The 22,813-nt window shown below is 51.5% G+C and overlaps 1 protein-coding gene across 2 annotated transcripts in view; it reads right to left on the bottom strand.

The window, feature by feature from the left end:
• LOC137416337 (voltage-dependent L-type calcium channel subunit alpha-1D-like) overlaps window positions 1-22,813 on the bottom strand; it is a 476,095-nt gene that overhangs the window by 47,016 nt on the left and 406,266 nt on the right. The window lies entirely within an intron of this gene.

Here is a 22,813-nt window from a genome sequence, read left to right as displayed (position 1 = left end):
TCCCAGTTCGTGTCTCATGCTCACTCGTCATTAGAACATTTCCAAGAACAGATGGAAGTCATAATACGATATGTGGCTTGCTCGGGGGAAAAATAACTCGTATAAATATGTCAATTGTTGCTCGGAACGATATGAATCGGAGGATAGCTTGATGAGGAGCCTAATATAAGTTTATATGCATATAGATTGCAGTGATGAAAGGGAGAAAGGAAACCATGGGAGGAAATGCAAATCAGGTACCATGAAACACAGAATCTGTGTATCTGTGATCAAATACCATATAAAACAAGAAAGAGCAATCAGAGATTGCAGACCCTCGCCAGGACGTGTTTTAGTATTTTTTTAAAGGCTTTTGTGTTAAAACAAATATGGCTGCCGAACCACGTGACCGATGATATCATGATTTTTTTTTCCCCAGATGACGCTCAAGAAATTCCATCTTGATCCGAGGAAGTTTTGTACTCGTCGAATTATGACGTCATAATGGAGGCACCAATGATATCATCATTACCCTGCGCCGCGAAGCGAAAAGCGGGGTTAAGCATTCGGGTGCATATGTGTGCCGTGTGTGTGCAGTGTCTGCATCTCACTATAATTCACCAAATGTCCGTCTGTCTGTCCGTTCGAATGTACCGTAAAAACTGCTGAACCGATCGCAAAGATATTTTCGGTGGATAATCCTGGGATGCCCAGGAGTAAAATAGGCTATTTAGTTTTTCCAATTTCAGCTTTAGTCTCCAGAATTCTCAGGTTTGGACTCCCGCATAACATTCGCGTTTGCATGACGTTCATTGTGACGTCTTCTTACGTCGAGCAACGGTACCCACCCTACGGGCGGGGCTTCAATTGGGAGGCCCAAATGAAAAGGCTAAATATCGGAAATTGAAGGCTCTTTTTCTTTTATGCTTCAGTTAATTTGTGGTAAAACGAAACAATTCACCAAGAACTCCAAAGCTGTGAGCTTTTATTCACTTGAATGCAACTGATCGACAAAGAGAACACAAAAGCTATTTAGCAAGCATCTGCCACGGACCCACGATCGATGTTTCTATACGTGAGCGTACCCGTTTGTTTGCGAACGGGTACGTTTTTCATGGAAGTCCTTCACGAACTTGCTGTCCATGTCTGACGTGCGACTGAAGTTTCATGCTTTAGCATTCACCGTATCTGCCTGTCATTGCCTGTTTGCTTCTGGCCTCCCACCCGTGCGTAGCAAAAGCGGGGTTAAGCATTCGGGTGTATACGTGTGCCGTGTGTGTGCCGTGTCTTCATCTTACTATAATTCACCAAATGTCCGTCTGTCTGTCCGTTCGAAGGTACCGTAAAAACTGCTGAACCGATCGCAAAGATATATATTTTGGGTTGATAAATCCTTGTAGGGTGGATAATGCGTAGCATGGGTATTTCTCTAGTTTTTAAAATTCATTTTCTCGGCAACCGTTGGTCCGATTGACACGAAATTTTATCGTAGAAGTGCCTCTGCCTGTAGAAAATTTTTATTCATAATTATGACGTCATAGGTCACGTGGTACGGACGCCATCTTGGAGAAAACGTTATACCTCGATATCTCCCAAACAACTCAATGGGAAAAATGAAAACATGGCTCATTGTGAAATACTCCCCATGGGGAATAAGATATTTTGATGATGACGTCATCGGCACCTTAATTATGACGTCATAATTCGACAAGCACAACTCTTGATTCGATCAGTATGAATTTTTTTTCTCTGCAATTCTTGGTCCGATTGACACGAAATTTTCACCACAGGAGGGCCTCCTCCTGAATAATATTGTAATCATTATTATGACGTCATAGGCCACGTGGTACAGGCGCCATCTTCAAAAAACTTCGCACCTCTATATCTCTGAAACCACTCCATGGAAAAAAATTGAGACCTGGCTCATTGTCAACTACTCCCCATGGGGAATAAGATATGTTAATGATGATGTCATCAGTGCCTTCGTTATGACGTCATAATTCGACAAATGCAACACTTATCCATCCGATCATTTTTTTTTTTCAGCAACTGTTGGTCTGATGGACACGAAATTTTCACCGTAGGAATGCCTCCTCCTTTAGAGTATTTTAATTATAATCATGACATCATTGGTCAAGTGTTACAGGCACCATCTTGGAAAAACCGAAAAAATTTGCACCTATATATCTCCAAAACAGCTCTATGGAAAAAATTGAAATGTGGCTTATTGTAAATAACTCCATATGCGAAATAGGTGTTGTTAACAATGACGTCATTGGTGCCATAATTATGACGTCATAATTCGTCAGGGACAATGCTTGTCTGATCAGTTTGAAATTGATTGAGCATGATCTATGCAACAATTATATTAGAGAATATAAATTTATGATGTCATCGCTCACGTGGTCTGGCAGCCATATTGGATCAAAAAAAAAGAAGAAACGTTCAAAAACAAAAGAGTTGGCTCACACCAAGTTCAGGTCCGAACAAAATAGTTGTTGGTTGAATTCAGTTAACTGAAATGAAAATCTTATTCAAATTTCCAGTCAATCAGATGAAAATTGAGGATTTTAGAAATTCGCTAAAAGTGGTTGACCTTTGGCCTATATTAACCTTTTGACCTCTAAAATATATAGGATTTTGTCGGACCACAAACTCGACCATTTGGTGAAGTTCGTGAAGATCAGTTCAAAATTGTGACCTATAGGCAAGTATAAGTGAGCGGACAGACAAACAAACACACAAACACACACACAAACCTGAGTGATCAACATACTTGTCCAAAAAACATTTTTTTGCCAAGTGACAAACAAACAGACACAAATGCAATACCCTCTCCTCTGGCGAGGGTAATTAACGTAGCCAGGATCCAACGAATACATGCAATCGGAGTCAATATTTTGCTCACTAAAGAATAGTTAAAAACCTTAAATGAAAACGATGCGTTTAAAATTACAAAAACGGCAAAACCTATGATAAAGAGTCAATAAGTTATGGTTATATATTTGGGAGGTTATATATTTCTTAACAGCAAATTAAAAAAATTTGGGGAGCAATCGAGGCAGCTGACTGTTGCCTATACACCGCCCTGGTTCAATATTTCCACTGATTGAAGAAAATTGCACTTTTACTGAATCATTTTTACTCTCCGATTAGTGTTTCCATGTTTCAGGGTGGGACAGAGACAGAATTAGCCTAAATGAAGAAAATTGCAATTTTCCCATGGGTTTGCAGCAATTTGAAACAACTTTTCCTTAATAATTTTTACTCTCCAATGAGTGTTTCCATGTTTCAGGGTGGGACAGAGACAGAATTGGCCTAATTGCACTAATTACCTCCGCTACCGAAGGTTGATGGAGGTTATGTTTTCACCCATGTCTGTCTGTTTGTGTGTTTGTCAACAAGATATCTCAAAAATTTGTGGATGGATTCGGACCAAATTTGGCAGAGAGGTAGCGTCTGTGACAAGGACGAAATGATTAGTTATTGGTGAAGATCCGGGACCGGATCCGGCTAGTAGAATTTTTAAAGTGATTCTTCACAATTGGGAGATAGGGCCAAAAACAATATATAGCAGGATATCTCAAAAAGTGGACTGATTTGGACGAAACTTGGTGGAGAGGTTGGGTGTCTGACAAGGAATAACTGGTTCAATTTTGGTGAAGATCCAGATCCGGATCCGGCTAGTAGAATCATTTTAGTGATTCTTCACCATTGAGTTTCCTAAGTCACAGTGGTCCTCAGAATTTAAAGACACAATTTATGTTAAAATTGACGTTTCGCTCATCTTTTTGTTTGCCAAATCATTTTTCCTTCACAGGTTGCTTAGGGTACATTAGAATTTCTCCATTGCTCGATGCCAAGGTTGTCCGGGGATGGCAGGTGGGTGAATGTAATTTCCCAATTGAGAGAAGAAGCCGAGTGGTTGCTATGCATGAGAATCGGATTTTATGCTACTCCGGAAAGAACAGATCGAACACGCGAGCTTTAGTGAAAATGCCATACCTTGAAGTAACACTTAAAATAAAAACTGATGGATTTGTTTTCGAAGGTTAAGGGGTATTTCAAGATGGAGGAGAGTAATTTCAATTTTATAACTCGAGGAAGTCATAAAGACTTTTGTGGAAAGTCGGCCTTCAGTTTACTCACCAAGTGACAAATTGTTTGATGGGAATTACAAGAGAAAGGGGAGAGGAAGTACAAGAGTCGTCCAGCAAAGCTGAGGCTGGCATCATCAAGATGGATATTTTGATATCAGATGGAGGGTAATATTTACCTCCGCCACCAAAGGTGGATGGAGGTTACGAAGGTGGATGGTACAGTTGGTACACCCCTATCTGTTTGTTTGTCTGTCTGCCTGTCTGTCTGTCTGTGAACAGGATATCTCAAAAAGTTGTGGACTGATTCAGACAAAATTTGGCAGAGAGGTAGTGAATATGACAAGGACGAAATGATTAGATTTTGGTGAAGATCCGGATTCGGATCCGGCTAAAGAACTTTTAAGTAATTCTTCAAAATTGGGTGATAGGGCCAAAAACGATACATAGCAGGATATCTCAAAAAGTTATTGACAGATTTGGACAAAACTTGGTGGAGATGTTTTGTGTGTGACAACGACGGATCTGTTCAATTTTGGTGAATATCTGAGTATGGATTCGGTTAAGACAGTTATTTAATTTTTAAGTGATTCTTCACCATTGGGTGATTGGGCCAAAAACGATACATAGCAGGATATCTCAAAAAGTTGTTGACAGATTTGGACGAATCTTGGTGGAGATGTTATGTGTGTGACAAAGACTAGTCGGTTCAATTTTGGTGAATATCGGAATACGGATTCGGCTACGAGAATTATTTAAGTTTTCAGTGATTCTTCACCATTGAGAGATCGAGTAAAAAGCGATATATTACATTGTGGCGGACACAAAAGCCCACTGGCGTGGTGACATCATTCCACGCACCAAGTGGGCGGTGGCCACGTCCGAGGGGTAGGCGTGGCCTCATGAGAGACACCGGGCGCCCAGCCCGGAGTGTTACAGTGTAGTCTTGAATAAAGGCGTTTATATGTTACCGCTTGTCCGCTTCCTCCTTGCTCACAAGCAGCGCGCGTAACGCCGCGCTTTATTGGTGACCCTCGACGTTGGATCTGCCGGAGCGATCCTTCCACACGCGACGCCATCGCCATGGCCGCCTTCGTCAAACTTCCGGAATTTTGGGAGGCTCAGGCCGAAGTCTGGTTCGTCCAGGCCGAAGCCCAATTTCAGCTTCGGCACCTCACCGGCGATGACACGCGCTACTGCCACGTCGTCGCCTCCCTCGGGCCCGGCACGGCCGCTCGAGTTGTGTCCGTCCTTCGCCACCCACCGGACGGCCACAAGTACGAGGCACTCAAGCGGCTACTCCTAGCCACGTTCAGACTCACGGACGACGCACGGGCCGACCGCCTCCTGGATCTCCCCGAGCTCGGTGAGACGCGCCCGTCGGTCCGAATGGACCATATGCTGTCACTGTTGGGCGACGAAGCCCCCGGTTCGCTATTCCGGGCGCTTTTCCGTCGCCAACTTCCAGCGCAGGTTCGCCTCGCGTTGGCCGGGACCGGGCTAACGGAACCCCGAGCATTGGCGGCCGAGGCGGACAAGTACTTCGCCGCTTCGGACACGCGGGCGAGCGTTGGCGTGGCCGTCACGGCCTTCGACGCTGCTGTTCCACAGCATCATCTTCTACAGCACGCTGATGTTCCACAGCATCATCTTCTACAGCACGCTGATGTTCCACAGCATCATCTTCTACAGCACGCTGATGTTCCACAGCATCATCTTCTACAGCACGCTGTGGTTCAGCAGCATGCTGATACGCACCTCGTGAACGCCGCCACGCCCCGCCCACCGCCGCGGCGAAAACCGCCACCGCGGGGAAACCCGTCGACTCCACCGGCCTGGCGGAGCCAGCCGCGCTCCTCCAGCTCCACCACCTGGTGCTGGTTCCACGCCAAGTTCGGCCACGAAGCTCGGCGGTGTCATCCGCCGTGCTCCTTCAACGGGTCGGGAAACGCCCGGGCCGGCGCTCAATTGTGGCGATGAGCGCCGGCCGTTCGAGCAGCCTGCTGTTCATAACGGACACCTTCTCCGGGCGCCGTTACCTGTGCGACACGGGAGCACAGGTGAGTGTCATTCCCGCCGGCATGTCAGACAAGCACGCCGCGGGTGGGGGCCCCGCGCTGCTTGCCGCGAACGGGACGCCCATCCGTACGTACGGAAAACGCTGCCTCTCTCTGCGGTTTGGAGGGCAGGTTTTCCGATGGACGTTCGTCACCGCCGACGTGCCCATGGCACTGCTTGGCGCGGACTTCCTGTGCGCTAATGGGCTCCTGGTTGACGTCAAGCGCAGACGGCTTGTCCAGGCCGAGACGTTCAGCTCGCTCGCATGTGCGTTGCCCAGCTCAACGAGCGGCTTGCCAAGCGGCTTGCCGAACGATTCGGTTCCGGCCACGTTGGTCTGTACGCTTCCGGCAGCGGACGCATTCACCCGCCTCCTCGCCGGTTTCCCGGCCCTCACGCGGCCCACCTTCTCGGCGGGGGCCGTCAAGCACGGGGTGGCCCATCACATCCCCACCGTCGGGCCACCGGTCTACGCCCGGGCACGCCGCCTCGAGCCGACGAAGCTGGCGGTGGCAAAAGCGGAGTTCGCTACTCTGGAGCGACTCGGCATCGTTCGGCGCTCAGAGAGCGCTTGGGCGTCGCCGCTGCACATCGTGCCGAAGCCCGGCGGGGGATGGCGACCGTGCGGGGACTATCGCCGTCTCAATGACGCCACGACTCCCGACCGCTACCCCATCCCCCACATTCAGGACTTTTCCGCCCGTTTGGCGGGCAGGTCCTTCTTCTCGAAGGTGGACCTCATACGCGGCTACCATCAGGTCCCCGTCAGGCCGGAGGACATCCCGAAGACGGCGGTCATCACGCCATTCGGACTCTTCGAGTTCCTGCGCATGCCCTTCGGTCTGAAGAATGTGGCTCAGGCGTTCCAGCGACTGATGGACAGCGTCCTGCGCGACTTGGATTTTGTCTACGTCTACCTGGACGATATCCTCGTCGCCAGCGCGTCCCGCGAAGAGCACCTACGCCACCTCCGCACGCTCTTCGAACGCCTGGGCCAGCATGGCCTGATTGTGAACCCCGCAAAGTGCCGGTTCGGCGCCGCCACAATCGATTTTCTGGGGCACCGTGTCACCAGGCACGGAGCCGTCCCCCTGCCGGCCAAGGTGGAGGCGGTGAAGGGGTTTCCGTGCCCCCGCACGATCAGAGGGCTGCAGGAGTTCCTGGGCATGGTGAACTTTTACCATCGGTTCCTGCCCCGTATCGCCCAGCTCCTGCGCCCCCTGCACGAAGCTCTCCGAGGTAAGCCGGGCAAAGGCGACGTTACCTGGACCGAGCAGATGCACACGGCGTTCACGGGCGCGAAGCTCGCCTTGGCTAACGCCACCATGCTCGCGCACCCGGCGCCCGATGCACCGATCGCCCTCACCACCGATGCCTCGGACTACGCGGTGGGCGCGGTGCACGAGCAATGGGTGCGTGGAGCTTGGCAACCGCTGGCGTTCTTTAGCCGGCAGCTTCGCCCGCCCGAACGCCGTTACAGTACCTTCGACCGCGAGTTGCTCGGACTTCACTTGGCGGTCAGGCACTTCCGCCATCTGCTCGAGGGCCGGGCGTTCACTGCCTTCGTCGACCACAAGCCGCTGATCTTCGCGATGGGCAAGGTCACCGAGCCGTGGTCGGCCCGGCAGCAGCGTCACCTCTCGGCCGTGTCCGAGTACACGACGGACATCCAGCACGTCGCGGGGAAGGACAACCCGGTGGCGGATTGCCTTTCCCGGGCCGTCGCCCACGCAGTCCACCTCGGCATCGACTATGCCCGGATGGCAGCGGACCAGGCCGCTGACCCCGACGTCCAGGCCTTGCGGACCGCCGTCACGGGCCTCCGCGTCACCGAGGTGCCGTTCGACGGCGCGGGCGCGGCCCTCTTGTGCGACGTCTCCCTCGGGCGTCCTCGCCCCATTGTGCCCGCGGGCTGGCAGCGCCAGGTGTTTGACGCCATCCACGGCCTGTCCCACCCGGGCGCGAGGGCCTCCCAAAGGCTGATCGCCGACAAGTTCGTCTGGCATGGCCTCCGGAAGGCCGTCCGCGGCTGGGCCAGGACATGCCTCGCGTGCCAGCGCGCCAAGGTGCACCGGCACACCCAGGCCCCGTTGGCCCCGTTCACGGTGCCGGAACGCCGGTTTGACCACGTCCACGTGGACCTGGTGGGACCTCTGCCCCCCTCGCAGGGTTTCACCCACGTCCTCACCATGGTGGACCGCACCACCCGGTGGCCGGAGGCCGTGCCCTTGGCGTCGACAACGGCGGCCGATGTCGCGCAGGCTTTCATCGCCACCTGGGTCGCCCGGTTCGGCGCCCCCTCAGACATCTCATCCGACCGCGGCCCCCAGTTCACCTCGGAGCTCTGGGGGGCGGTTGCGCAGGGGCTCGGGGTCCGGCTGCACCGAACCACGGCCTACCACCCCCAGGCTAACGGCCTGTGTGAGCGATTTCACCGCTCATTGAAGGCCGCGCTCCGGGCCACCCTCCGCGACGGCGGCTGGGTCGACAGGCTCCCCTGGGTCCTGCTGGGCCCCCGGACAGCGCCCAAGGAGGACCTGCGCGCATCCGCGGCGGAGTTGGTCTTCGGGCAACCGCTGCGGGTGCCGGGCGAGTTCCTCCCCGACTCCACGGCACCATGGTCCGCGGCACAGCAGCGCTCCGCTCTGCAAGAGACCGCCCAGAGGTTCGCCCCGGTGCCAACGGCATGCCACGGGCACCCACCGACGCACGTCGCCCCGGAGCTTCGCACGGCGGAGTACGTCTTCGTCCGCCACGATGCCCATCGGACACCACTGCGGCCCCCGTACGACGGGCCTTTCCGCGTGCTGGAGACCGGGGCGAAGCACTTCACCCTGGACATCGGCGGTACTCCTGACCGCATTTCGGTAGACCGCCTCAAGCCGGCCCACCTCGATGTGGACCATCCACCGCCAGTGGCCCGACCCCCACGTCGGGGCCGCCCTCCTGCGGGCGGACCCCCGGCACCGCCCAGCCCCGCCGCCACGCCGCCCCCCGGTCCTGCACCCATCCCAGGAGCAGCCAGGGGCATCCCACCTGGCATCCCTGCACCCCGGACGCCGCCGATCGCCAGGGGGCGCTTCGGCCGGGTCATTCGTCTGCCCCGCAAACTGGCCCTCCAGGTGCGCGGGAATTCTGGGGGGGCGCGTGTGGCGGACACAAAAGCCCACTGGCGTGGTGACATCATTCCACGCACCAAGTGGGCGGTGGCCACGTCCGAGGGGTAGGCGTGGCCTCATGAGAGACACCGGGCGCCCAGCCCGGAGTGTTACAGTGTAGTCTTGAATAAAGGCGTTTATATGTTACCGCTTGTCCGCTTCCTCCTTGCTCACAAGCAGCGCGCGTAACGCCGCGCTTTAACATGATATTTAAAAAAAGTTATGGATGAGTTATGATTAAACTTGGTGGACGAGTTGGTTAGATGACAAGAACAAGCGGATTAGATATTGGTTCAGGTCCGAATGCAGATCCGGCCTATCATTGGGACACAAAACAATCTGTTCAGCCTCGCGGAGGTATGTGCTCTACCGAGTGCCGTTCTAGTTAAAATATGAAACCATGCAATAAACGCTTTGGAATTGTTTGATGGGGGGGAAAAGTCTTATTTTCCAAAGGATGAAAGTCGTCGCTGATGAAAGGGCATCCCTCTTTTGATCCGACGAAGGGATAACACCCGAAACATCAGCTTCTCTTTGCCTCCCATGGCGGTTTTCATACCTCGATCAAAGTCCTGCAGATTCCATCAACTGTTTTGATGAAAACATACAGGTCGATTGATGCATGGTGCATTTGGCTTAAATTCCACTCAAGCAGTTCCATTTCATGCAGCATTTGCGCAATCATCAGAGCAGGAAATTGTCAATAAAAGGACGCGTTACAATGAAAATACACCAACTGAGCACTGAAAAACGAAAATATGATAAATATTGCATTGTAATCGAGCCTCAACTTATTCATGTTGACACAAATTGTCCTATCAATACAAATAAAAAGATCTCTACTATATAAAGCGAAGACCCATCCCGGCACAGACCCATATTCACTTTTTAATACAAAGTCTCAGCTCATGGAAGGGTGAGGTGACAGAATGTGGAAAACAACGCGTTGACATTTGGGCTGTGGGACAACACATGGGTTCAACAAGGTTGATGAACGAACAGGAAGAGAGAGACGAGGGAAGGAAACAGGGATCTGCAAGTAGATATGCATATAGCCCTTCACCTGCCCCAAACATGAAAGGTTGCACATTTTCGTCTCTTAACTACTTCCTTGTTAGCGTCACAAAGGCTGAAATGTCTTGAGTTAATAAGTATGCAACTCCTTTGCTATCACACTCCAAATTGAGCTCAGGTGCATCAAATTTCCTTTGATCATCCTTGAGATGTCCCTACAACTTGATTGGTGTCCATCTGTGGTCAATTAAATTGTTTGGACATGTTTTAGAAAGAAACACACTTTTGTAGTGCGGTGCTATGCGCACGACTTGTCTTGCCAATAAAGGAAGCAACAACGTACGTAATCAAAAGCGTCTTTATTCGAAGGATCAAACTATAGCACTGCCGTGCTCGGGGCTGTGAGCCCCGTGTATATCCCGAGGCCACGCCTACCCCTCGGGCGTGGCCGACACCCTCTTGGTGCGCAGAATGATGTCATCGCGCCAGCGAGCCATCGTGTCCGCCACATGCGCCCCCCCAGAATTCCCGCGCACCTGAAGGGTCAGTTTGTGGGGCAAACGGATGACCCGGCCGAACGCCCTCTGGCGGCTGGCGGCGGCTGGGATGCCGGGATGCCACCGGCTGCCCCTGGGATGGGTGCGGGGCTGGGGGGCGGCGTGCTGGCGGGGTTGGGCGGTGCCGGGGGTCCGCCCCCCGGGGGTGGCCCCGACGCGGGGGCTGAGTCACTGGCGGGGGGTGGTCCACGTCGAGGTGGGCCGGTTTGAGGCGGTCCACGGAAACGCACTCAGGAGTACCGCTGATGTCCAGGGTGAAGTGCTTCACCCCGGTCTCAAGCATGCAGAAGGGCCCGTCGTACGGGGGCCGCAACGGTGTCCGGTGGGCGTCGTGTCGGACGAACACGTACTCCGCCGTGCGAAGCTCCGGGGCGACGTGCGTTGGCGGGCGCCCGTGGTGCGCCGTCGGCACTGGGGCGACCTCTGGGCGGTCTCTTGCAGCGCGGAGCGCTGCTGCACCGCGGACCATGGTGCCGTGGAGTCGGGGAGGAACTCGCCCGGCAACGCAGCGGTTGTCCGAAGACCAACTCCGCCGCAGGTGCGCGCAGGTCGTCCTTGGGCACCGTCCGGAGGCCCAGCAGGACCCAGGGGAGCCTGTCGACCCAGCCGCCGTCGTGGAGGGTGGCCCGGAGCGCAGCCTTTAAGGAGCGGTGGAAACGCTCGCACAGGCCGTTGGCCTGTGGGTGATAGGCCGTGGTACGGTGCAGCTGGACACGGAGCCCCTGCGCGACCGACCCCCAGAGCTCTGAGGTGAAATGGGGGCCGGGGTCAGACGAGATGTCCGAGGGGGCGCCGAACCGGGCAACCCAGGAGGCGATGAACGCCTGCGCGACGACCGCCGCCGTCGTCGCCGCCAAAGGCACGGCCTCCGGCCACCGGGTGGTGCGGTCCACCATGGTGAGAACGTGGGTGAAACCCCATGAGGTGTGCAGAGGTCCCTCCAAGTCCACGTGAACGTGGTCGAACCGACGTTCGGGCACCGTAAACGGGGCCAACGGGGCCTGGGTGTGGCGGTGAACCTTCGCGCGCTGGCACGCGAGGCACGTCCTGGTCCAATCGCGGACGACCTTCCGGAGGCCATGCCAGACGAACTTGTCGGCGACCAGCCTCTGGGAGGCCTTCCTGCCCGGGTGGGACAGGCCGTGGATGGCGTCAAAAACCCGGCGCTGCCAGCCCGCGGGCACAATGGGGCGAGGCCGGCCGAGGGAGACGTCGCACAAGAGGGCTGTGCCCGCGCCGTCGAACGGCAACTCGGTGACGCGGAGGCCCGTGACGGCGGTCCGCAAGGCCTGGACGTCGGGTTCGGTGGTCTGGTCCACTGCCATCCGGGCATAGTCGATGCCGAGGTGGACCGCGTGGGCGACGGACCGGGAAAGGCAATCGACCGGGTTGTCCTTCCCCGCAACGTGCCGGATGTCCATTGTGTACTCGGACACGGCCGAGAGGTGACGCTGCTGCCGGGCTGACCACAGCTCGGCAACCTTGGCCATCATGAAAACCAGGGGCTTGTGGTCGACGAAGGCCATGAACGAATGGCCCTCGAGCAGATGGCGAAAGTGCCTGACCGCCAGGTGGAGCCCGAGCAACTCGCGGTCGAAGGTACTGTACCGGCATTCGTGCGGGCGAAGCTGCCGGCTGAAAAGCGCCAGCGGTTGCCAAGCTCCACGCACCCATTGCTCGTGCACCGCGCCCACCGCGTAGTCCGACGCGTTGGTGGTGAGGGCGATCGGTGCATCGGGCGCCGGGTGCGCGAGCATGGTGGCGTTAACCAAGGCGAGCTTCGCGCCCGCGAACGCCGCGTCCATCTGCTCGGTCCAAACAACGTCACCTTTGCCCGGCTTCCCCTGGAGGGCCTCGTGCAGGGGGCGCAGGAGCTGGGCGATGCGGGGTAGGAACCGATGGTAAAAGTTCACCATGCCCAGGAACTCCTGGAGCCCCCTGATCGTGCGGGGGTGTGGAAACCCCTTGACCGCCTCCACCTTTGCTGGTAAGGGGATGGCCCCGTGCCTGGTGATGCGGTGCCCCAAAAAGTCGATCTCGGCGACGCCGAACCGGCACTTGGCGGGGTTCACCATCAGGCCATGCTGGCCCAGGCGTTTGAAGAGCATGCGGAGATGGCGGAGGTGCTCCTCACGGGATGCGCTTGCGACGAGGATGTCGTCCAGGTAGACAGACGAAATCCAGGTCGCGCAAGACGCTGTCCATCAGATGTTGGAACGCCTGATCCGCATTCTTCAAACCAAAGGGCATCCGAAGGAACCCAAAGAGGCCGAATGGTGTAATGACGGCCGTCTTCGGGATGTCCTCCGGCCTGACGGCGACCTGGTGGTAGCCGCGTATGAGGTCCACCTTAGAGAAGCAGGACATTTTCTCCAACCGGGCGGAAAAGTCTTGGATGTGGGGGACCGGGTAACGGTCAGGGGTGGTGGCATCGTTGAGGCGGCGGTAGTCCCCGCACGGCTGCCATCCCCTGCCAGGCTTCGGCACGATGTGTAACGGTGACGCCCAAGCACTCTTGGAGCGCCGCACGATGCCCAGCCGCTCCAGCGTAGCGAACTCGGCTCTCGCCACCGCGAGCTTCGTCGGTTCGAGGCGGCGGGCCCGGGCGTAGACCGGTGGCCCAACGGTGGGTATGTGATGTTCCACACCGTGCTTCACGGCCACCGCCGAGAAGGTGGGCCGCGTGAGGGCCGGGAAACTGGCGAGGAGGCGGGTGAACTCATCCGCTTCCGGAAGCGTACAAACCAACCTCGCCGGGACCGAACCACTCAGCAAGCCGCTCGGTGAGCCGCTCAGTGAGCCGCTCAACGAGCTGCTCAGCGCGCAAGCAAGCGAGCTGAACGTTTCGGCCTGGACGACGCATCTGTTCTTCATGTCTACCAACAACCCGTTTGCACAGAGGAAGTCCGCACCGAGCAATGCCATGGGCACTCCGGCGGTTACGAACGACCACTTGAAGCATTGCCCTTCGAACCGCAGGGAGAGGCAGCGCTTCCGGAACGTGCCTTTGGGTGTTCCGTTGGCTGCAAGCAACGCAGGGCCCCGGCCCGCGGTTCGCTTGTCGGACGCAGAGACAGGGATAACGCTCACCTGTGCACCTGTGTCGCATAGGAAGCGGCGCCCGGACAAGGTGTCCGTTATAAAAAGAAGGCTGCCGGAAAGGCCGACGCTCAAAGCCGCTATCGAGCATCGGCCCGGGTGTTTCCCGACTTGCCGAACGAGCACGGCGGGCAGCACTTCTTTGCCTTGTGGCCGAACCTGGCGTGGAAATGGCACCAGGCTTGTGGCGGGTGTGGCGGAGGCCGCGGCTTTTGCGGTGGTGGTGGGCGGGGCGTGGTGGCGGCCACGAGGTGTGCATCAGCCTCGGGATCCATGAGGTGTGGTGCATCAGCATCAGCCCCGGGATCCGCGACGGCCGCACCGAAACTCGCCCGCGTGTCACACGCCGCGAAAAACTTGTCGGCCTCGATGGCCAGCGCGCGGGGTTCCTTTATTTTGGAACCGGCCAACGCGAGGCGTACCTGGGCCGGTAGCTGGCATAAAAAGAGCACCCGGAATAAAAAAATCCGGTGCTTTGTCCCCCAGTAGCGACAGCATGTGGTCCATTCGGACCGATGGTCGCGTGTCGCCGGGGTCGGGAAGGTCCAGGAGACGGCCGGCCCGTTCGTCCTCTGTGAGGCCGAACATGGCGATGAGGCAACGCTTGAGCGCCTCGTACCTGTGGTCAGCCGGTGGGTTCCGCAGGGCGGGCACAACTTGGGCGGTTTGTGCCGGGCCCGAGGGCGGCGATGACGTGGAAATAGCGCGTCTCGTCCACCGTTATGCCCCGAAGGCGGAACTTGGCCTCGGCCTGCATGAACCATACCTCGGCCTGAGCCTCCCAAAAACTCAGGGAGTTTCACCGCTACCGCGTTGCTGCTTGTCATGGCGCATTCTGTAGGTCAGCGTCGGCTGAACTAGTCGGAGGTCACCAATGTAGTGCGGTGCTATGCGCACGACTTGTCTTGCCAATAAAGGAAGCAACAACGTACGTAATCAAAAGCGTCTTTATTCGAAGGATCAAACTATAGCACTGCCGTGCTCGGGGCTGTGAGCCCCGTGTATATCCCGAGGCCACGCCTACCCCTCGGGCGTGGCCGATACCCTCTTGGTGCGCGGAATGATGTCATCGTGCCAGCGAGCCATCGTGTCCGCCACACCTTTCTATATAAGGTCCCAAGTTTGACAGTGCATGTCAGAGCAGAAACTTTACCATGCTGTCCAAGAAACAAATCTGTAGAAATCCTAGATAGAATTATGAGGAGGCATAGATCTAGGGAAGGGTATAAAACAATTTCTAGATTTTGGAACAGAGCTCCATCATGAGGAAATGTTAAGAATATGGAACGACCCAGACTCTTCATAGAGCTGGTCGTCCGACCAAACTGAGCAACCGGGCAGGAAGGACGTTGGTCAGGGAGGTAACCAAGAACCCAATAACCACTCTGACAGAACTAGAGTTCCTTGGCTGAGATGGGAGAACTTGCAGGAAGGAGAGCAGTTTCTGCAGCACTTCACAAATCTAGGCTTAATGGGAGAGTGGCCAGACATAAGCCACTCCTGAGAAAAGGGCACATGACAGCACGCCTGGAGTTTGCAAAAAAAAAACACGTGAAAGACTTAGAGCATGAGACAAAATATTCTGCAGTTTGATGAGAGGAAAATTAAACTCTTTGGCCTGAATACAAAGTGTTACATCCGGAGGAAACCTAGCACAGTTTATCGCCCATCTAACACCATCCCTATCGTGATGCATGGTGGTGGCAGCATCAGGCCATGGGGATGCTTTTCAGCGGGGACTGGGAGACTTCTAAGGATAGAGGGAACAATGAACGGAGCCAAATACAGGCAAATCTTTGAGAAGAACCTGCTTCAGAGTGCAAAAGACCTGAGACTATGGCGAAGATTTATGCTCCAACAGAACAATGACCCCAATCATACAGCCAAAACAACACTGCAATGTCTTCAGACCAAGAACGTGAAAGTCCATGAGTGGCCCAGCCAAAGCCCAGACTTCAATCCCATTCCAAAGTCGCTTCTACGAAGTATTGACTGAGGGGGTTGAATGCTTATGTAAATTAGATACTTCTGTATTTCATTTTCAATGAGTTTGTAGAAGTTACTAAAAACATGTTTTCATTTTGTCATTAATGGGTTATTTTGTGTAAACTTGTGCCAAAAAATTAAAATTCAATCCATTTTTTATTCAAGCTGTAACAAAACAAATGTGAAAAAGTCAAGAGGTATCCGGCACAATTTTTTTTTTTTCTATTCCCACGTCGTGAACATGTTCTTTGTACAAAAGTTGGTAACCATTACTTTGTTGGTAATGATGCACAGTAACGTCCATTAAAGAAATCATGTCGCCTGCAATGTTCACAGGAGACACTCCCGCAAGGTTCAACGTCCACTCACTGGTAGCGGTTCTTGAGGGTTTGGGTAGCATGTACCCATCCACAGTTCTTGCACTGATCCACATCATTGGGAGTCTTCCGGATGAGCAGCTGCAAGATTTCTGCCCTGTCAGCTACCTGAGAAAATTCCCCAACTCCTTTGATGTGCAGAGGTGCACCTACCCACTTCTTTCACGTACCTTTCCAAGTATTACAAAGCTTTTCCAAGCTTTGTGAGCAATTTTTAAAAAGTAACAATCCTTATCTAGCACATACAAAATACTTTGGCGTGCCCCAATGGCCGCAGCAGCTGCTGTGAGGGCTTTCTGCGCATGCGAGCAAAGCATTCTGGAGCATATTCCGTCCTCGGTGCATTTAAAGTCATGGGAGGAACACGAGCACACACACACGAACACACACTCACACTCACACTCCTGGTGTGGGTGAGAAGTGCTGCATTGTGACTGAAGCATGCCATCATGACTCGTGAGTTTTATCGACCATCGCAGTGCTTCTCTTCTTGTCATGCTATGTGTTATTTTCCAATCAGAAGTTACACCGGACTGAAGACTGCACTGCAACCCATTCACTTGTTTAAAAAATGCCTTCTTATTTATATGTGGGGGCATTTGTTGTTCTTGGCTGACATCATTTCACTTTATTTTTAGGCTAATTGTCAAACCAAAAAAGGGGCGTATTTCTTACCTCTTTTGTAAAAATAAAGTAAATAAGTACAGATACATGCAAAGTACACCGCCTCCATGTGAAATAAATAAATAACATCTTCCAGCGCGGCATTGCCGGGGTGCCTTCAGCACCAGGCAATACCACCGTGCAGCACATAGAGACGGTATTGGGAGGGAGAGGTATACAATAATTGATTGATTAATTGCGTAATTAAAATCAATAGATAATAATCGTCAAATTATTTCTTAATCAATTGGCTAATAGCAAACCTCAACCACCAGTGTTTCGTCTGCAGCTGTAACATTTTGAAAAATAAATGTCATTAATCAAATAAAATTAAATATTTAATATTGTTGTGGTTTTGGAATAAAGGATAATCCCCATCCTAGGTAGACGCACCACAACATGAAGCCTCACGATAGTTCAGTTATTTCTTAGTGAATGTAAGCGTAGTCCTTTCCTGTGTTAATTTTGCGTTGAGCAGGCCCGTGAGTAGGGCGGTCTTTTGGGCTGGAAATGCCACGTGGTAGGCCTTCAACAAGTCTGGCAAGGCCGAAGCGAGGCGCTGCAGAGGGAGTGACCGGTAAGCACGAGCCGCCAATCAGAGCTCGAGGGGAGTGGCTAACCACGGCAATGGGAGGCGGAGCATGGAACATTCGGGTAGGGACGGGGCGGAGCCATAAAACCCTGCTCTGAGCCCCCCGCCTCAGTTGAGAGTCGCACAGCCCATGAGTTGAGTTCAAGTCGGGATCGGAGTGCGAGTCAGAGAGAGAGAATGCACGAGAATCAGTTGAGTGAGAATCGAGTTGAGAGTTCGGAGTTCGCCTGAGTCAGAGTTGGAGTTGGAGTCGGGTCGAGGCATTGATTGAGTCAGAGTCGTGTGCACAGGCAGTGGAGTTAAGTTGAGCTTGAGAACGCGAGTGGAGCTGCAGAACGAGGGAATTGAACAATTGCATATTATCGTCATTGGACACGAACCTGTCCCATGCCCCGTGCCCTGCGCTGTATTAATCGCGCGTTCGAGAAGACGACCCGTTCCGGACCACAGACACGCGATCTCCTCCCTGCCTGCCTTCTCCTGCATACGTGCCGTGACCGCCAGAGGGCCACGCCGGGCGAGCTGCCCCGGAGTGGACGACGCCAGGTGCGTTTGGCGCACAACCTTCTTTTCTTCTTCTTCCCATGTGCGTGAGTGGGCCCTGTGTCTGGGCTTATGTTAACCTTGTTTAAGTGCCTGCTCTGTGTCTCTGCGAATCATTGTACATTGTGTAAATAAATCGTGTTCTTCCTCTTCAATTTGACCGTTCCCGTCCCTTCCATCCATTGGCCTAGCATAGTACGAATAAAACCGCTTGAATCGGGTTCCATAAAAGTAATGGCACGAGTCACGTGATACGCATACCGCTCGGGCATACTCGATTAAGTGTGGCTTGTGCGAGGTCCGGTCCCCGCTTTCGTGGCAGTGTGGGTCAAAGGTATGAGCGGCGTCGACCCGATACCCTTTTTCATGCTTGCTGCGGAAGTGGCTATTCGGCCTCGTGGACACGAAGACCCAAGGGGAAGAAAGGGGTTTATTCCCCCCTTTGTAACGTGGAACGGGCTTCGGGAGATCGGCAACAATATATTAATCAATAAATAATAAATTGATTAATTGATTAATCAATAATTCAAAAATATCCTTAATAGCCACATCACTTGGTCACTGATGTGTCAAATATCAGCCTGCTAGCACAAAAGGTGCTTGTGATGTTGCCAAGATGAGAAAGAAAATAAATAAATGATTATCAATGAAAATAAATAAATAATAATGGTAAAATAATATAATTATTAATCAGTTGTCTAATAGAATACCTAAACCCCCACCGTTTCATCCGAATCGGTAATTTAAAAAAAATTAATAAAGTAATAAATCCAATAATTAAATAATTAAAATAATTAAATAATTAATCAATTAATCAAAAATATCCTTTACATCCAAATCACTTGGTCATTGTCGAGTCCAAATATCAGCTTCCTGTCTCAAAAAGTGCCAAATATATTGCTCAGATGAGAAAGGAAATAAATAAGTACTTAATGAATAGATAATAATTAAGTAATTGATTAATTAATTGATTAATCATAAAACAAAAAATACCGTTTTTGCCAAAGCACGTGCTCGCTATTGTGCCCACATTTCAGCTTCCTAGCTCAAAGGATGGCTGAGCTATCGCCCGGACAAACAAGAAAAACAAACAAGAAATAAAGAAAGAAAAAGAAAGAAATCTGATTGAGATCTGAGTGAAAACTGATTACTCCCTTTTAGCGCGAGTCATGCAGCACCTGGAGATGGCAGAGGAGAGGAGCGGTGTAGAATAAATATAACGATTAATTATTGCCTATGGTGCGCCATGGTACTCCTCCCGGAGCTTTACAGATCTGAGAAGGTCACATGTCGCACCACGTGGTCAACCTATGTTGCATCTCAAGCTTCAGGGACTACGCCAGCCATGTGCAATGAGATTGGAAGCTTGTAACAAAGCACCCAAAGGTGCAGTGATGCCAGAAAGTGAGAAACATAATGCGGGTTATAATTAAAGTGAAAACTCGAGCTCGATTCCCAGCGCAAGGTGCGTATCGTCGCTCGTGGTGTCCACAAGGCCATATTTCACACATCAGATGCCAGGTGCGCCCAGCTTGCTGGCGTGAAGGTAAAATGCATCTCGAGAGCAGTTAGCGTGATCATAAACCACCTCGAGCAAGCAGTTCTGAATCATCCAAGCAGACTTTTAGCACCATGCTAATTAGACGTAAATGTTTAAGTGTGAATCGAACAAGTAAAAATAAAAAAAATAAAAAAATGTAGAAGAAACATCAACTTGTAGAAACCTGAAGCCCATGGTGTGGATAGACAGACGTCGTTGTCCAGTCCGTGGTATAGTGGGTGAGGGCTTTTCCAAGTAGTCATCTCGAGCATGGCATGGGTCTCATGGCAATGTACTGCAGGTGACCTGAGAGGGGCCTTTCACACCAACTACCATTTTTTTTTCCTCCTGACTGGAAACTGAGTTGCAGTACCTTCAGAAAGTATTCACACCCCTTGACTTTTTCACATTTTGCTATGTTACAGCCTGAATATAAAATGAATTAAAGAGATTTTTTTTGTCTTTGTCATGTAATGTCAAAGTGGAATTATTTTTAGAAATCTTTACAAAATAATTAAAAATGAAAAGCTGAAATGTCTTAAGTCAATAAGTATTCAACCCCTTTCCTATAACAATCCAAATTGAGCTCAGGTGCATACAATATTCTTTCATCGTCCTCATGATGGCTCTAGAATTTGACTGGAGTCTACCTGTCGACAATTCAATTGATTGGACATGATTTAGAAAGAAACACAACTTTCTATATAAGATCCCACAGTTGACAGTGAAAACCAGGGCAGAAACTCTACCGTGAAGTCCAAGGAACTGTCCGTAGAATTCCGAGATAGAATTCTGAGAAGGCATAGATCTGGGGAAGGGTATGACACAATTTCTAAAGTGTTGAAAGTTCCCAAGAGCACAGTGAACTCCATAATTAGGAAATGGAAAGAATATGGAACTACCCAGACTCTTCCTCGAGCTGGCCGTCCGACCAAACTGAACAACGAGGAAGGACATTGGTCAGGGAGATGACCAATAACCCAATGAGAACTCTGACAAAACTACAGAGTTAATTGGCTGAGATGGAAGAAACTGTCGGAAGGACGACAGTCTCTGCGGCACTTCACAAATCTAGGCTTTATGGGAGAGTGGCCAGACGGAAGCCGCTCCTGAGAAAAAGACAAATGACAGCACACCTGGAGTTTGCAAAAAGGCACATGAAAGACTCTGAGAGCACGAGGTAAAATATACTGTGGTTTGACGAGATGAAAATTGAACTCTTATATCTGAATGCAAAGTCTGGCGGAAACCGAGCACAGCTCATCACCCATATAACACTATCCCTACCGTGAAGCATGGTGGTGGTGGCAGCATCATGCTATGGGGATGCTTTTAAGCAGCAAGAAAAGGGAGAGTTGGAAGAATAGAGAGAACAATGAATGGAGCCAAATCCAGGCAAATCCTTGAGGAGAACCTGGTTGAGAATGCAAAAAACCTCAGACGGCAGTGAAGATGTACGTTTGCACAGGACGGAGACTCCAAATATACAGGCTAAGCTACATTGGAATGGCTTTGGAACAAGAATGTGAAAGTCCTTGAGTGGCCCAGCCAATGTTCAGACTTGGATCCCATTGAGAACTGTGGAAAGACTTGAAGTTTGCTGTTCACTGACGTTCCACATCCAACTGGACAGAACTTGAGCAAATCTGCAAGGAAGAATGGGAGAAACTACACAAATCCAGATGTGTAAAGCTGATACAGACATACACAAGAATACTCAAAGCTGAGTATTGACTCAGGGGGTTGAATACTTACGTAAATTAAATATTTCTTTATTTCATTTTTAATTGTTTTGTAAAAATTTCGAAAATATGTATTCCACTTTGACATTATTGGGTATTATGTGTGGATCAGTGACAAAAAATATCTGAATTTAATCCATTTTAAATTCAGGCTGTATCACAATAAAATGTGAAAAAAGTCGAGGGGTGTGAATACTTTCGGAAGGCACAGCAAGTGTGTGTGTGTGTGTGTGTGTGTGTGTGTGTGTGTGTGTGTGTGTGTGTGTGTGTGTGTGTGAGAGAGAGATTTGACAATACATGATTGCTTTAAAGGCTCCATACCTGTCTGCTCCATCCATACTACCCCACAGGCACTACATGAGCGAGCATGGTATATTACCATGGCTGTGACCAATTCCAGGAAGAAACGGTGTGGCCCAATCAAACCATTCCTTATTAGCCTGGGTACAAGTACATTCGTGTATACAGCCGTAATCATCAAGCCAGGATGCTTTATATGCCAACATTGCATGCCCGAGATATTTAATGGACCAGCACCGGGCAAAAATTAAAACTTGCCTCGCAACTATTAAAAATCCCCTTGAGTAGTCTACCTGCGGGTAGCAATATCCATTTGAAATTATTTAATGCAAGATTTTTTCCTGTCGTTGTGAAGCATAATTTGCAAAGCATTATAGATTGCTCGCCCTACGGATGGGGAACGGAAGCTGTGTCTATCGTGAGATAAGTCGGTGTTGTCCGTCTGATGCTTATTGTCTTGACAGCAATTCGTGCCAGCACGAGAGGAAGCCCTGAATCATAAACTTGGTAACATGCTTGGCTGACCCGCTAGGGCATAACATGACCATTTGAGGAATAATGGCTGACCGCCTACAAGCCACAATTCCTGCTGAAAAAGGGCAACACACGTGTACCTGGCCGTACAGCACCTCGTCAGTCGTACTGAGGGCATTTTTCCAAAAGACCAATGGCTTGTGTAATCTCTGGTTGCGCATAGATCTATTAAAATGCACTTGGTGCCTAAGCACACCGAACACTTTCAAACAAAGCACTTTTCTCTTTGTGGAGGAGTCTGCAGGCAATAACTCGACTCTACGAATGGACATGATACGTCTCAAGAAAAGACAAGATTTTCATGTTCTTGATGGGGTGTGTGTGATATTGTGTTGTGTAACTACAAACCTTAACTCATCATTGAGGCCTTCAGTTTCAGAGTTTCTACATAATGGTTTCCAGGTTCACTTGCAATTAGATGGGAAACGTTGCCGGTCTGTTTAATGCACAAATGATGAATCAAAAAGGCTTCTTCTTCTTCTATTACTGGAGGACACAGCTGTGCCGCTGATGTAGTGCCCCCTGTAGGTCAGAGCAGGAAGTTAAAATTTGTTAACTTGCCGGTGATGCAGTG

Source organism: Myxine glutinosa, chromosome 1 (genome assembly GCF_964187855.1).
Source record: "Myxine glutinosa chromosome 1, kmMyxGlut1.1, whole genome shotgun sequence".
NCBI classification, from domain to species: domain Eukaryota; kingdom Metazoa; phylum Chordata; class Myxini; order Myxiniformes; family Myxinidae; genus Myxine; species Myxine glutinosa.
Note: the sequence above shows the minus strand (reverse complement) of the source record. Positions and strands in the feature narration are given on the sequence as shown.